This window comes from Myxine glutinosa, chromosome 11, assembly GCF_964187855.1.
Source record: "Myxine glutinosa chromosome 11, kmMyxGlut1.1, whole genome shotgun sequence".
Lineage (NCBI taxonomy): Eukaryota > Metazoa > Chordata > Myxini > Myxiniformes > Myxinidae > Myxine > Myxine glutinosa.
The window spans coordinates 112,831,772-112,845,413 of NC_136271.1; the positions used below are offsets into that span (position 1 = coordinate 112,831,772).

The 13,642-nt window shown below is 41.4% G+C and overlaps 1 protein-coding gene across 2 annotated transcripts in view; it reads left to right on the forward strand.

Annotated features, from left to right (window-relative positions):
- LOC144894330 (THAP domain-containing protein 2-like) overlaps nt 1–13,642 on the forward strand; it is a 131,658-nt gene that overhangs the window by 15,611 nt on the left and 102,405 nt on the right. The window lies entirely within an intron of this gene.

Sequence of the window (13,642 nt, forward strand, 5' to 3'; positions counted from 1 at the left end):
TTTATAAATTATGCATCATACTGATGTTAAATTTTGCCTACTTGTAGTTTTACAGATCTTTATTGTGCACAACATTTGTGGAACTTTTTTGGAGACAAAATCTAACGTCATGGAAGATTGAGATGATGGTTGACAGAAGGGTGACATACTGACTATGGGATGGTGGGGAGACATAACCCATGGATGTGAGCAGTAAACTTGGATTTTTAGGGATTAACAAGGAGGGGTTACTGGAAGAACGCATGTGTGATTGGGGACAGAGAGCAGAAAGGAGCAAGACCAAAAGAGAGATGATAGAAAACAGATGGGCCCTGAACCAGTCCATGATGAGATCGAACAACCGTCTATGTGCGTCTGCTTCTTTTGTGGGAGACGCCAATGATGTTAAGAGCTTTGAATTCCAGTGTCCAGGAAAGTTGCAACTGTTGTCATGAAGAGTTGCAACTAAAGTGAGCAAAGCTGGGAAGATTTATTTGTGCCTTTGGTGATATGTTCTGCAGTTCCTATTTATTATTAGTCCCCTACTGGTTTCACCAGAGGGGACTATAGGCTTAGCTCTCCATCTGTCCGTCCGTCCGTCCCATCTGTGGTTTTTCAGCCTCTTTTCCATACCCTTTAAGATATTCAACTGAAACTTGGTGCATGGCTTTATTATGATATGTTACAGAACAAGTTTGAGTTTCAGAGCGTTTCGCCAATTTTCACGGAGTTTTGTTATTTTCGGACTTAGAAAATATCACATCGGTCGGAGACATGTATTGCAAAAAGCAATTCTCGTTCTTGTTATTTATTGACCTCTGTCTAGCCTTTTCTTTGCATAAATTAATGATCTCTCAGCGTATTTGCACAACTATCTTCATTGCTTTGTACAAGAGGCACCACTTCACCCACATTGCCCCCACTTCACCCCAACAATAGGCAAGCTGTACCTTGTCAGCAGATCTGGAATAGATCGGAGACCGGCCAACCACCTGGAATGTGAGTCGAAACCGAGGTGTGAAGTGTTTATTATATTTTTTTCAGCAATAAAGTTAAGCTCGAATCTGAACAGACACTTTATTGTTTAATTACGTCCATGTCAGGCCACCTACTTACTGATAAAGCATGGTTATATTATTGATAGTGTCACAAGTATCACTTTCCAAATCTGTCCCTCGAACAATACTACTTGGAAAACCCTCATATTCCATTCTGTGATCTAGATGTTGGTGAAAGTTTCAATCCCAGCGATGACATACGATAGGTTGATAATATCTCCTCGAAGCTGTCCTCACCTAAACTTTTGGTCACTTAACTAAACTAAACCTCTAAGCTGTCCTAAAATTTATAAAAACTATTTGTCCAAGTTTATAAGTTTTCATACCAATGTGAATTTTATAAGTTTTACATGAATTATAAGGACTTTAGAAAACAATAAACAAACACATATTGGTTTATGAGATCTGAAATTGGGTTCCCAACCTCAAAAGACAAAGGTCCAGATGGGAATACAATAATAAGGCCAAACCAAATAAATGTTATCTTGTGGAATATTTTATTGCAAGACCTCTTAATTTCTTATCTCCCGCTTTAGTCAACACAACATTTTTGGTTTCGTCACGGTCTCTCAATGCCGATTGTTTTGTCAAGGCAACTAAAGTCCCTGAACTTCAAATAAGAGGTCAAGGCAGTCTCTATGGAAATATCTTGTGGCGGAATGGAACCCAGCCCCGCTCAGCACATTCTTTACCATCGGCATCCAGGTCGACTATTCAAAGTGCTTGCTGGCTCTTTTATGCAATTGAAAAGCAGGTCATGGTACGACATCTTGTCTTTCCAAAGTATCCAATATTGCAATCCCTCAAAAACCTGGTGTTATTTATGTCAACTTTCTGGGACTGATCCTGTTGTCGGTCTACATAAAATACCTTTCTACCTCTTTGTCCTTATTACCTCCACCACCGAAAGTAGATGGATGTTATGTTTCTACCCCTTATCTGTCTGTCTGTTTGTCTGTGTGTCTGTTTGTGAACAGGATATCTCAAAAGGTTGTGGACAGATTCAGACGAAATTTGGTGGAGAGGTTGGGTGTGTGTGATGTGGACGAAATGATTAAATTTTGGTGAAGGTTCGAATCTGGATCCGCAGATACGAGAATTTCTTAAGTGATTCTTCACCATTGAGTGATAGGGCTAAAACCAATATATAGCATGATATCTCAAAAATATATGGACGGATTCGGACGAAACTTGGTGGATGAGTTGGTTCGGCGACAAGAACAAGCTGATTAGATTCTGGTTCAGGTCCGAATCCAGATCCGGCCTATCAGTGGGATACAAAAAGGAAACTGTTGAGCCTGGTGAAGGTATGCACTCTACTGAGTGACGCTCTAGTTTAGATATTGTTTTTAAACACATCCCAGCATATGAATTAACATGATTCTGAACATTTCCACCTACTCACAAACAAATAAGTTGCTGCTGTTGTCATCCATCTCTGTAGGAGATGTGGTGTTGTTTGCTCCTTGACTTCACAATCAGTCACAACCTGTCCTTTGTTAAGATTCTTTATACTGAGTTGCAACGGTACACGTCATCCAATAATAAAATTAGCCAAGTTGTTTCTTGGCACCCCTCAAATCATTATGGCATCATTGCAAAATAATACAAGACAATTGTTTGCAGTTCTGCTCTGCGAGCCAAGCATCCAGCATCTTAGTTTGCACTACTGGACACAGTTGAGTCTACAGTCATCAGATTCTCTAAGAAACGGCTCAGAGGCAGAGATTGCTGATGCTTACCAAAAAAAGCTGAGTGAACTTTCAATCCCATCATTGGTTCACACCTCCTGTTCTTTGTACCATCCATCACTTTCAGACTCCTCCAAATCACAGACATGATCATCAACCAATTTCTTGTCTTCATGCATATTCATCGATTCTATGCGGATCATTCCGTATCATATTACTGTTTTAAAATAACCTTCTGATTTTTCCATCTTTTTCTCTTCTAAAGGCTCAAAGGAAGGTATGACAAAATAAGTACGACATCACTTACAAATAGTGGACAAAAAAATTGAAACACCAATGTAAAGTCGCTTAATAGGACATGGGCCATCACTTGCGGCCAGGATGGCCTGTATGTGCCATGGCATAAACTCCACAAGCATCTGGAATTCTGCAGGAGGGATGCGGCACCATTCTTCCACGAGAAAGTCAATCAACTCACACCTGTTTGATGAAGGTGGAAATTGCTGTCCAAGACGTCGGCCCAGAATATCCCATAAATACTCGATTGGGTTCAGATCTGGTGAATGAGAAGGCCATGACATATGGATAACATCAGTGTTATGCTCATCAAACCATTGGGCGACCAATCATGCTCTTTGGATGGGAGCAGTGTGGGGTCTGCTCTTGCAGCCATGCTAGCCATAATTATATGCAAGCAGGCCTGTGCAGCATTTGTATACATGATCCTAAGTATGATGGGATGTTATTTGCTTAATTAACACATACAGTCACGTGAAAAAGTAAGTACACCCCATGTAATGTTTTGACTTTTTTAACATATTTCAACATACAGCTATTTGATCTTCATTTCAACAATATTGATAGATAAAGGTGATATAATATAACAAATATCATGAAACATTTACATTTTGTAGTCCATTGTTTAATTTAAATAAAGATAAATGCAAATTTCGCATGTGGAAAAAGTAAGTACACCCCTGAAGCGCGGTGTTACGCGTGCTGCTTGTAAGCAAGGAGGAAGCGGACAACGCGGTAAGTTGTAAGAGTCTTTATTCGAGAGCTCCACTGTAACACTGGAGCGTTCCGGGCTGCGCGCCCTGTGTATATCCCGCGGCCACGCCTACCCCTCGGGCGTGGCCGCCGCCCACTTGGTGCGCGGAATGATGCCCGCGCGCCAGTGAGCTTTCGTGTCCGCCACACCCCTACATTTATCACTACTTCAAATACCTAAAATTAGAATCAGGTGCAACAGCTCAGGTGCAAATGATTAAAACATCGTTAGAGAGGAATTTGGAGGAACCTGTCTTATTTGAACCTCAGACATTTAGTTTGGTTTGCTCTTTGTTGTTGAAATGTGCGGTGTCACCATGCCTAGATCAAAAAAGCTCTCTGAGGCCTTCAGAAAGAAGGTTATAGATGCCTACGAGTCTGGGAAGGGATTTAAAAAGATCTCCAAACAATTTGAAATCAATCATTCGACTGTCCAGAAGATCATCTACAAGTGGAGAAGATTCCAAACAACTGCCAACTTGTTCAGGCCAGGCCGCCCCAGAAAGTTCAGCCCGAGAGCAGACCGCAAGATGCTGAAAGAAGTCTCTAAGAACCCCAGAATGTCATCACGGGACCTACAGGTAGCTCTTGCCACTGTTGATGTCAAAGTGCACGAGTCTACCATTAGAAAGAGGCTGCACAAATTTGATCTACATGGGAGGTATGCCAGGAGGAAACCTTTGCTGTCCAGAAAGAACATCAGGGCAAGACTAAAGTTTGCCAATGAACACCGAGGCAAAGACCAGCACTTCTGGAACAATGTGCTCTGCACAGATGAGTCAAAGGTAGAGCTATTTGGCCACAGTACGAGAAGACATGTTTGGCGAAAACCAAAGACAGCATTTGACCACAAGAACCTGATACCAACTGAAAAGCATGGTGGTGGAAATATTGTGGATTGGGGCAGTTTTTCTGCATCAGGGTCTGGGCAGCTCACCATCATAGAATCCACTATGAATTCTTCATTGTACCAGAGGGAGCTTGAGGATAATGTGAGGCCATCTGTCAGAGAGTTGAAGCTCAACCAAAGGTGGACCTTTCAACATGACAATGACACTAAACATACCAGTAAATCCACCAAGGAATGGCTGAAAAGAAAGAAATGGAGGGTTCTGGAATGGCCAAGTCAAAGTCCGGATCTAAATCCCATCGAGATGTTGTGGGGGGATTTGAAACGAGCTGTGCATGCAAGAAACCCCTCAAACATCGCAAAGCTGAAAGAATTCTGCACGGAGGAGTGGACCCAATTTTCTCCCAGTCGATGTCAAAGACTGGTGGACAGTTATAAGAAACGCCTACTTGAGGTTGTGTCTGCCAAAGGGGGCAATACCACCTATTAGAGCCAAGGGTGTACTTACCTTTTTCCACATGCGAAATTTGCATTTATGTTTATTTAAATTATACAATGGACTACAAAATGTAAATGTTTCATGATATTTGTTATATTATATCACCTTTATCTATCAATATTGTTGAAATGAAGATCAAATAGCTGTATGTTGAAATATGTTGAAAAAGTCAAAACTTTACATGGGGTGTACTTACTTTTTCACATGACTGTAGGTCACCCCTGCCTGGAGCCATGATTACCGTAGCTTGGTGTCGCTCATTTACCCAGGTGTTTCCACTCTTTGACCACTACCTGCACACCTTCATGCTAATCGCATGTTATGCCCAGAGAGATCAAACTACAAAGTAACATAGAATTTTATGAATAGACCAGAAAGGATATGAGCGAGAATTCAAAAGGATCAATTGAGAGAGTGAAGGTGTACAGTTATGCTGTTTTTTAATCAGTACAGACAGAAAAATTGAGTCTTTTTTGCTCTTGATCGATCCGGCATCCCAGACGTTTTGCTCAATATTCCACAAATTAGCACTCACAAATGTTTCAAGATGCTAAGGCAAATGGAAAAGTTTAATGAAAAAAGATGAAAGGATTACATAATTGGCAGTGTTTTACCTGTTTGGCATTCTCATAATGATGCTGGCATACCAGGTTCAAATCCGATATACATTGTTCACTCGTACATTGGCCTCTCATATACAATCTCCTTCATAAGTCCTTGAAAGCTGTGAAAAACAACAACAGCCGGATGTTAGACCAGGCAATGTGAATCCTGTGTTTTTATGCAGGTAATCACCGGTCCAAAATGTTAGTGCAATTACAGTTTATTTGCTGCTCCTTAGAAAAATGCTTCATTGGCATTTAAGGATAAGGACAGGCCCGAGGAGAGAAAATTGAAAACGAGTTCCACAGTCAGTAGAGATACATTGATAACCAGAACAGTACTCAGTAGTGCATACCTCTGCCAGGCTGAACAGTTTAAGTTTTGTATCCCACTGATTGGACGGATCTGGATTCAGACCTGAAGCAAAATCTAATCGGCTTGTTCTTGTCACCGAAACAACTCGTCCACAAAGTTTCGTCCGAATCCGTCCACAACCTTTCGAGATGTTGTGCTACGTATCAGTTTTAGCCCTACCACTCAATGGTGAAAAATCACTTAAAATTTTCTCAGATCCAGATCCAGATTTGGATCTTCACCAAAATCGCATCAATTCTTCCTTGTCACATACCCAACCTCTCCACCAAATTTCGTCCGAATCCGCCCACACGTTTTGAGATATCCTGTTCACAGTCAAACAGACAAACAGACAAGAGTGAAAACATTATACACCGTGTTGGTTTGGAAGTACAAAAGGATGGGTCCAGAGGGAGGTTGTTTAATTTTGTAATCTTGTTTTGCACGCCTTGCCATTTGAAGCACAAGTGCAATATCATGCAGCTGTTTGTAATGCCACAACACATCCAAAATAGCACAACTAAATATGGAAAAGGGAAGTGGAAGCTCTGCAACTGAAGAATACATTTCCTGATGTGGCGTACTTAAAAAAGAACGTTTTTCTTTGCAATTTAATAAATGCAATTTTCATGTTTTTCGCGCATCTGTTTCCCATGTGTTCGATTCTGAAAATAATTTAAAACATTTCCTTGGATGAAAAAAAAGTTTCACAATTCTGGGATTTCTCATAAACAAACACCAAAAACGTTTATGCATGATCAATGGCATATTTTTTTGTGTGATGTCAAATGCTATATCATCAACTGACAACTAATTATTTGGTTTATGAAAGTAAACAGTTTGGAGAATCATCAAAAGGCGACAAAAAAACAGATAAATAAATAAATTGTTTTGAAGGATTTTGGAGAGGCTTATACACACATCACATAAAGAAGAAGAACAGCAACAAACCCTCACATGAGCAAGAAGTCAATAATAGACAATTGATTGATTAACAAAGACTATGTGATTTGAACCCAAGGGACAGAGCATTGTGAAACACCAAAATCAAAGTTAAGTATCAATTATGAAAGAAAAACCGATGTTCTCACAAACTGAGCGAAGCCAAACGAGAAAAGTTTTTTGGATTACCTGACGAGTGTTTTAACCGTACGCTCATGTTCAAAAAATGAAATGTTGATGCGACTGATTGGGGAGCCACTACCTTTAATATCCACCTGGCAACCATGCCATTCCTGGCAGCTGGGCGAGGGAAACTGCAGTGGGAGGTGATTTGGCGATGGTCCTCGATGCAATGTTCTGTTCGTGCAAATGGCGTTGGTGGGATGTTTAGCATCCGCATGTGAAGGACTGTGCTCACTTTGAGATGCTACATCTGCCAGATTTCTAGAGGCAGGCTCTACCCCCAAAAAGGATTTAATCTTGCCATCTCACTTCTTCATGCCAAGTAGCACACTTCCAAATGAGCTGCATATACAGCTTCTTGCTTCTCATTGACCTTCCACCATACCTGTAAAAGACAGGTTTGATTACTTCATGGTGTGTTTTATGCATGGTCAAACTTTTATTTAATTTTTATTTATTTAGTCAATTTTTTATTAAAATATAAAATTTTTATATTTAAAAATGAATAAATAAATTATAAATAATTTATATAATAATTATTATAGCCAGCGAAGCCGGTGTTGTCAATAAACGCGTACGTATTATGTCGAAAACCAGATTATGCCTTGGCTTGAGAATTCCGAAGCTCAATGGAGGCCGCCATCTTGCGGATGCGGAAGTATGCATAACAAATTGAAAAACGTTCAATAGGAGTTTCTTTCACCCGTCTTTGTTTGATTCACCATCTTATGCACCTCCAATTTATTATTAAAATACTTTAAGACCAACCTCGGCCCGCACGGGCCTGGTTATCTTCAATGAAAAGCGTCACCAAACACCGGAACCAATGAGATTCGAGCATTTGAAAAAATATTTCTAAAACCAAATCACGCGATGGAGGCCGCCATCTTCCGGATGCGGAAGTATGCATAAAACAATTGCGAAAAAGTTCAATAGGAGTTTGTTTCACCCGTCTGTTTGATTCATAATCTAATGCACCTCGAATTTGTAATTAAAATACGTTAAGACCAACCTCGTTATCTTCAACGAAAATCGTCACCAAACACCGGAACCAATGAGATTCGAGCATTTGAAAAATATTTTTTAAAGCTTATTACGCGTTTCGGACGCTGAAAACGGCGTCAAATCTTCTAAAATTGACGAAGAATTATTTTTTAGAAATCTCGCGGCCGTCGGGGATAGTTTTTCACGGCCGGAAATATCCGAAGTTGAGACGGAATTCACCGAATTAATCAAGAAGTAAATTTTATCAATTTTAATCTCATCCAGAATGCAAATGGTACCTACTACACCTACTACACCTACTACACCTACTACACCTACTACACCGACGGTACCTACTACACCTACCTACGACCAACTACCTAACCTACTGATGCCATAGTAATGGGTAAAATAGTGGAAAGAGGCTTTGGCTTCGCCAGCTCATTGCGGCTTTGCAATCTGGTCATATTATAAGAATTTATAATTTTGTATATTTAAATACATACATTTTAAATACATGGTCAAACATGAAACATACCTTTATAGGCCTATGGTCCAAAATGTTATCGCAATCATTTTTAAAAACATTTTCATTTGATATACAGTGATATTGCAGATATTTTACATTTTAACAATTCGATGCAGTGATGGTATAAAAATAAGGCAGATGCAAGTGGAAGATTCGTCTTGCTTTTGGTCACTTTGAATGGGAAACAATTTTACATTTTTACATCACGTGCTTTCCACAGCCAATCAGGAACTCCCATTGACAACGCATAGCTACCACCACCGTCGATATTGTTGAGAAATTCAGTTACATTTGCTGTTTTACTCGATATTTGTCAGACAAGAATGCTGAGTGAAAGATTCGATTTACTGGCAATTATCGTCGGCAATTCTCGTCATATCTGGCAATTCTCGTCGGTTTATAAAATTTGAGCCTAATTTCACTTAAAATAATTCCCAACTAAATTTGAATGCTGTTTGATGACAGGTATACAATACTTAATTCAGACTGACTCTGCTACACCATTAATTGTGTCATCGAATGCTTTGTAGTAAATTGGTTGCATCGGTCTCTACTGCTCACTACACCATCAAGTTAATCACCACGTGCATCATACATAATCTTCTCAAAGTGCCTGCAATGCTCGTTTTATTCATGGGGTTTTTTCAGAATTATTTTTCAGCCAGGTAACTACTGCCCTAATCTCAGAATTCAGAGAATGTGGACTGATGCATTTTGTGAACTCTTGATGTCGTGTATGTGTTGACCCAAATGTAGTGGTAAGGCAATCTGGCAAATTTTTTTTAGAAATATAATAAACAAAGTTAGTTTTCCATCAGTAGCCTATTATAGCAGCTGTCTTGTTTTATTAGTATCTGGTTGAACAGCCTATTTGCTCCAACCGCTCAGAATCCGGGCCACAACTAGCTCCATGATTCGGGGTGTGCTTGGCCTTGGTGCCTCCTTGGGAGTAACCACATGACTGGACCCTGTCGGTGGTCGTGACCACGAGCATGCAACATTCAGTATCAAGATTGGGAAATTCTGTAGCTAATGGTGCAGTTTTCTCTTAGACTCAACTACTTCAAATAATAGCCGTTTAAAAAAAGCATCAATTAACAAAATACACATGAATTCCAACGTTAAACCTCCTGCTTTAGTTGCGGTCTGTGAAAGACATATACACACCGTAAAAGCAGAATCAGCTGCTACACTGCTACGGACACTGCAACTCGCAGTTGGGGGAATTCACTCTTGGGGCAAATATACTGTGGATCTGTGGATAGATTTCCCTACCAAAGTGTAGGCTGGCAGTGTCAAAAAAAGACTTCTAAGGCCTATGTAGTCTATACTATACTACTACCGATAGCAGTGTGCAGCTGACACTGCTTTTAGCAGCGGGTGGTTTTGGTTTTTCACAGACTGCAACTAAAGCTGGAAGTTCCATTTTGTAACTAATGTCTTATTTCCTGGCTACAATTCAAAATCCTTGTAAACTGTGCAATGGATGCATAAATAGCATGGATGCATGGCAGCCGATGCCACCTATTGGTCAAGACCGTTGCAAACAATTACTGTTGTGGCACAAGAGTTCACAGTCATAACTCCATTTAAGAGGTGCCACTTGATATTATTTACGCATGTGCACACACCCTACCTCTTTGCAATTTGTAAACTAAATTACCAAATTGTTTAGTATACAAGTATAGTATCAGCCTTTGTGGAGCTCATAAACAGACTGGGGGTTCACTTCACCTAGTGCATCTCTTGTTCAACATAACACCTTCATTTAGTCAACTTCCGTTTGGTCAGAGTAAAAACATTATAATTCCTCTAGTTCGTCAGGCTTGGATGTCCAATAAATTAATGTCCTTTTTCATGGAATTATGTTTACGAAGGAGTTTGTACATTTTATGGAGGAGCTTCCATGCAGGACTGTGACTCTGGTAGACACTTTATTGGTTGACAACAAAAAAAACAACAGGGAGAATTGCTTTCCGATACGTGTCCGCTACCGGTCCCAAAGAATATTCTGTTTTTTTTTTGTTTTTTTTGTTGTATACAAGATCGAGGCTCGTGAAAGAGCGAACATTAATCACACAGAAAGACAAACAGACACACAAAACAAATAACATCGGGAGCGGTAGACAAGATGGGGAGAGAGGGGGAAGGACACAAACACAACATTTGAGAGCAGGGACCGAGAGACATGGAGACATCGAGAGAACTGTGGGAGGGAGAGGGCTTTGGGGGGGAGGCATGGGAAGGGGGGGGGTGGGAGAGGTATAAAACATATGGACACTGCCAGGACTTCCAGGAAAGAAGTTGGAATTTCAAACAAGGTGGATCTGGGGTGAATTAGTGGGGGTAAAAAAGATCAAGGTTTTGGATGGGGGAAGATAAGAGATGGTGGTGAACAGCTGTTTTGAAGACCTGGAGGGAGGAGTGTGATTGAAGTGAGTGTGGGAGTTTGTTCCAGAGGCGGGAGAAAAGAGGAATGAAAGAGTGAAGGTGAGCAGAGAGCCGAGATTTCGGCAGTTTAACCATCAGAGGGTGGCTGGCAGATCTTGTGCGACCTGTAGGAATATTTGGGGGACAGAGCACAGAGAGAGCTGGGGGAGCAAGGCCGGAGAGGAGTCGGTAGAAGACAGAAAGACCACCTACCTGCCTGCGGTGAGTGAGTGAAAGGCCCTCAGAGATAGCTTCATCGCGGAAGATTCCAATGATTCTGAAAGCTTTAGATTCAACAGCGTGAAGCCGAGCCAGGTGTGAGGCAGGAGCACCAGCCCATAGGGGAGAACAGTATTCCATTGAGCTGCGGATGAAAGCCTTGTATGTGGTGAGGAGCTCAGGTGTGCCTAGGAAGGACTTCGCACGATGGAGGATGCCCAGTCGGCGACTGGCTTTGGAGGCCAGCTTGGAAATGTGGTTTTCCCAAGAAAGATCATGGCAGATGGTGAGACCCAAAAGCTTGAGCGACAGAACTTCTTGGAGAGGATTGTTGAGAAAGTAGATGGGAGGGTTGTCCAGTCGATCTTTTCGGAGAGACATAGTAAGAGTGTGAGATTTGTCAGGATTGAAAGACATGTTCCACATGTTTGACCAGTCTGTGATTTTGTCCAGGTCTTCAGAGAGTGAGGAGGCTGCAGACTGCCGATCTGAGGGAAGAGGAATGGAGCGGCAGAGAGTGGAGTCATCAGCAAAGAGATACAGAGGATTTTCCAGAGAGTCGGAGAGATCATTGATAAAGACCAGATAAAGCACAGGGCCCAGCACACTGCCTTGGGGAACTCCAGCCTGAACGGGAAGGGGAGATGAGAGAAATCCATTCAGGGCCACACGTTGACTACGACCAGAGAGGAAGTCCGCAAGCCATGCATGGAGATTTCCATGGATACCATAGGAGGAGAGTTTGGTGAGCAGAGCTGGGTGCCAGACCGTATCGAAGGCACGTGATATGTCAAGGGAGACAGCTCTGATTTCCTGTTTGGCATTGAGGACCTCCATCCATTGTTGAGACAGCAGAAGCAGCATGTCCAGAGTAGAGTGACCTGGTCTGAAACCAAATTGTTCCAAGCAGAAAGGGCATAACTCCATGAAAAATCGGCGAAACACCCCAAAACTAAAGCTTTTTCTGTAACTTGTCATAATAAAGCCATGTGCAAAGTTTCAGTTGAATATGTTAATTTTTGGGGGGAAAAAGAGCAGAAAACCACAGGTGAACCGGACAGACGGACAGACGGAGAACCTCCAGGTAGGTGACTAAAAATCAACATATTATTTGGGATTTGAATGTGAGAATTTCCAGTTTTATGAGCTTGTATTCAAATGAGAACACCAAATAGGCCAACCCATTGAACAAGGACCCATAAAACATGGGCCTATTCCAGACACACACACACAATTCAGTGAGTGAGCACTAACACCATTTTTGCTATGCAGTAAATTCTATCAGGGCTATTCCTGGTTGTTTATAGAAAAGGCGCACACAAGGTCGGAGGTGGACTGATCCGCAGCCCATCATTTCACTTTAACTACCAGGAGTGCAACAAGAACATTTTATGGTTCACACAATTTGGCCTCGATGTAGGGAACTGCAGCCCACTCTCGCAAATAGTGCTGTGGGAACTCTAACATCCATGGACAGATGGGACAGCTGGACTGCCATCCCAGTTAAGGGAAGGAACCTTATTGGCTGCACCCAACGCCGACCCCCTAACTATAGGCCTGCCATTATAAACAAGGGTTTGAACCAATGTAATCAGAAATCAATCCAAAATACTGTCTACTGCAGATTGGACTGAATAAATAAGTATCACTTTTTAAACCTGGAATAAATAAATTTGGAAGTTCAGTTTTCACAATAAGCAATCCATGGAATATTACAGCTACAAAAGCCTATATTTTGGGAGTGCGAGGGAAGTTCAAGTTTGGCATGCACTTTTTATTTGCAGAAGATGTAAAAATAATTGTTTTTCTGTTGAAATATTGTTCAATTGTCTACCCTGAGCATGTTATTCAGGAATCAACATCAATGCTGATCAAGGCACTCAAGAACCTCTGGGTGGCAATACGTTTAGGGCTAGGGTTGGGCTAGGCTTTGGCCTGAAATTGACATGTAAGCTGATAGCAAAGATTCAATGAAGATGTCATCAACATGCCTCCACATGTTTGGAAACACTACATTGTCGAAACTTGTGGAAGAGCTAGAGAAGAATGGAATGGAACAAAATGGAACAAGGGAAACACCAACAGTAGAGGAGAAGTGAGAGTGAGATCAAGGGGAAAGGGAGAATGACAAATGCGGTTGAACTAGCTGCACACAAGCTGAAACACAAGAGGAAGTGGAAGGTGGGGATGAAACAGAAAAGGAACAAACAAACTTACAAACAAACAGAGGTGAGGAAGAGGGGGCATCACAATAACCTGGAAAAGGGGAGT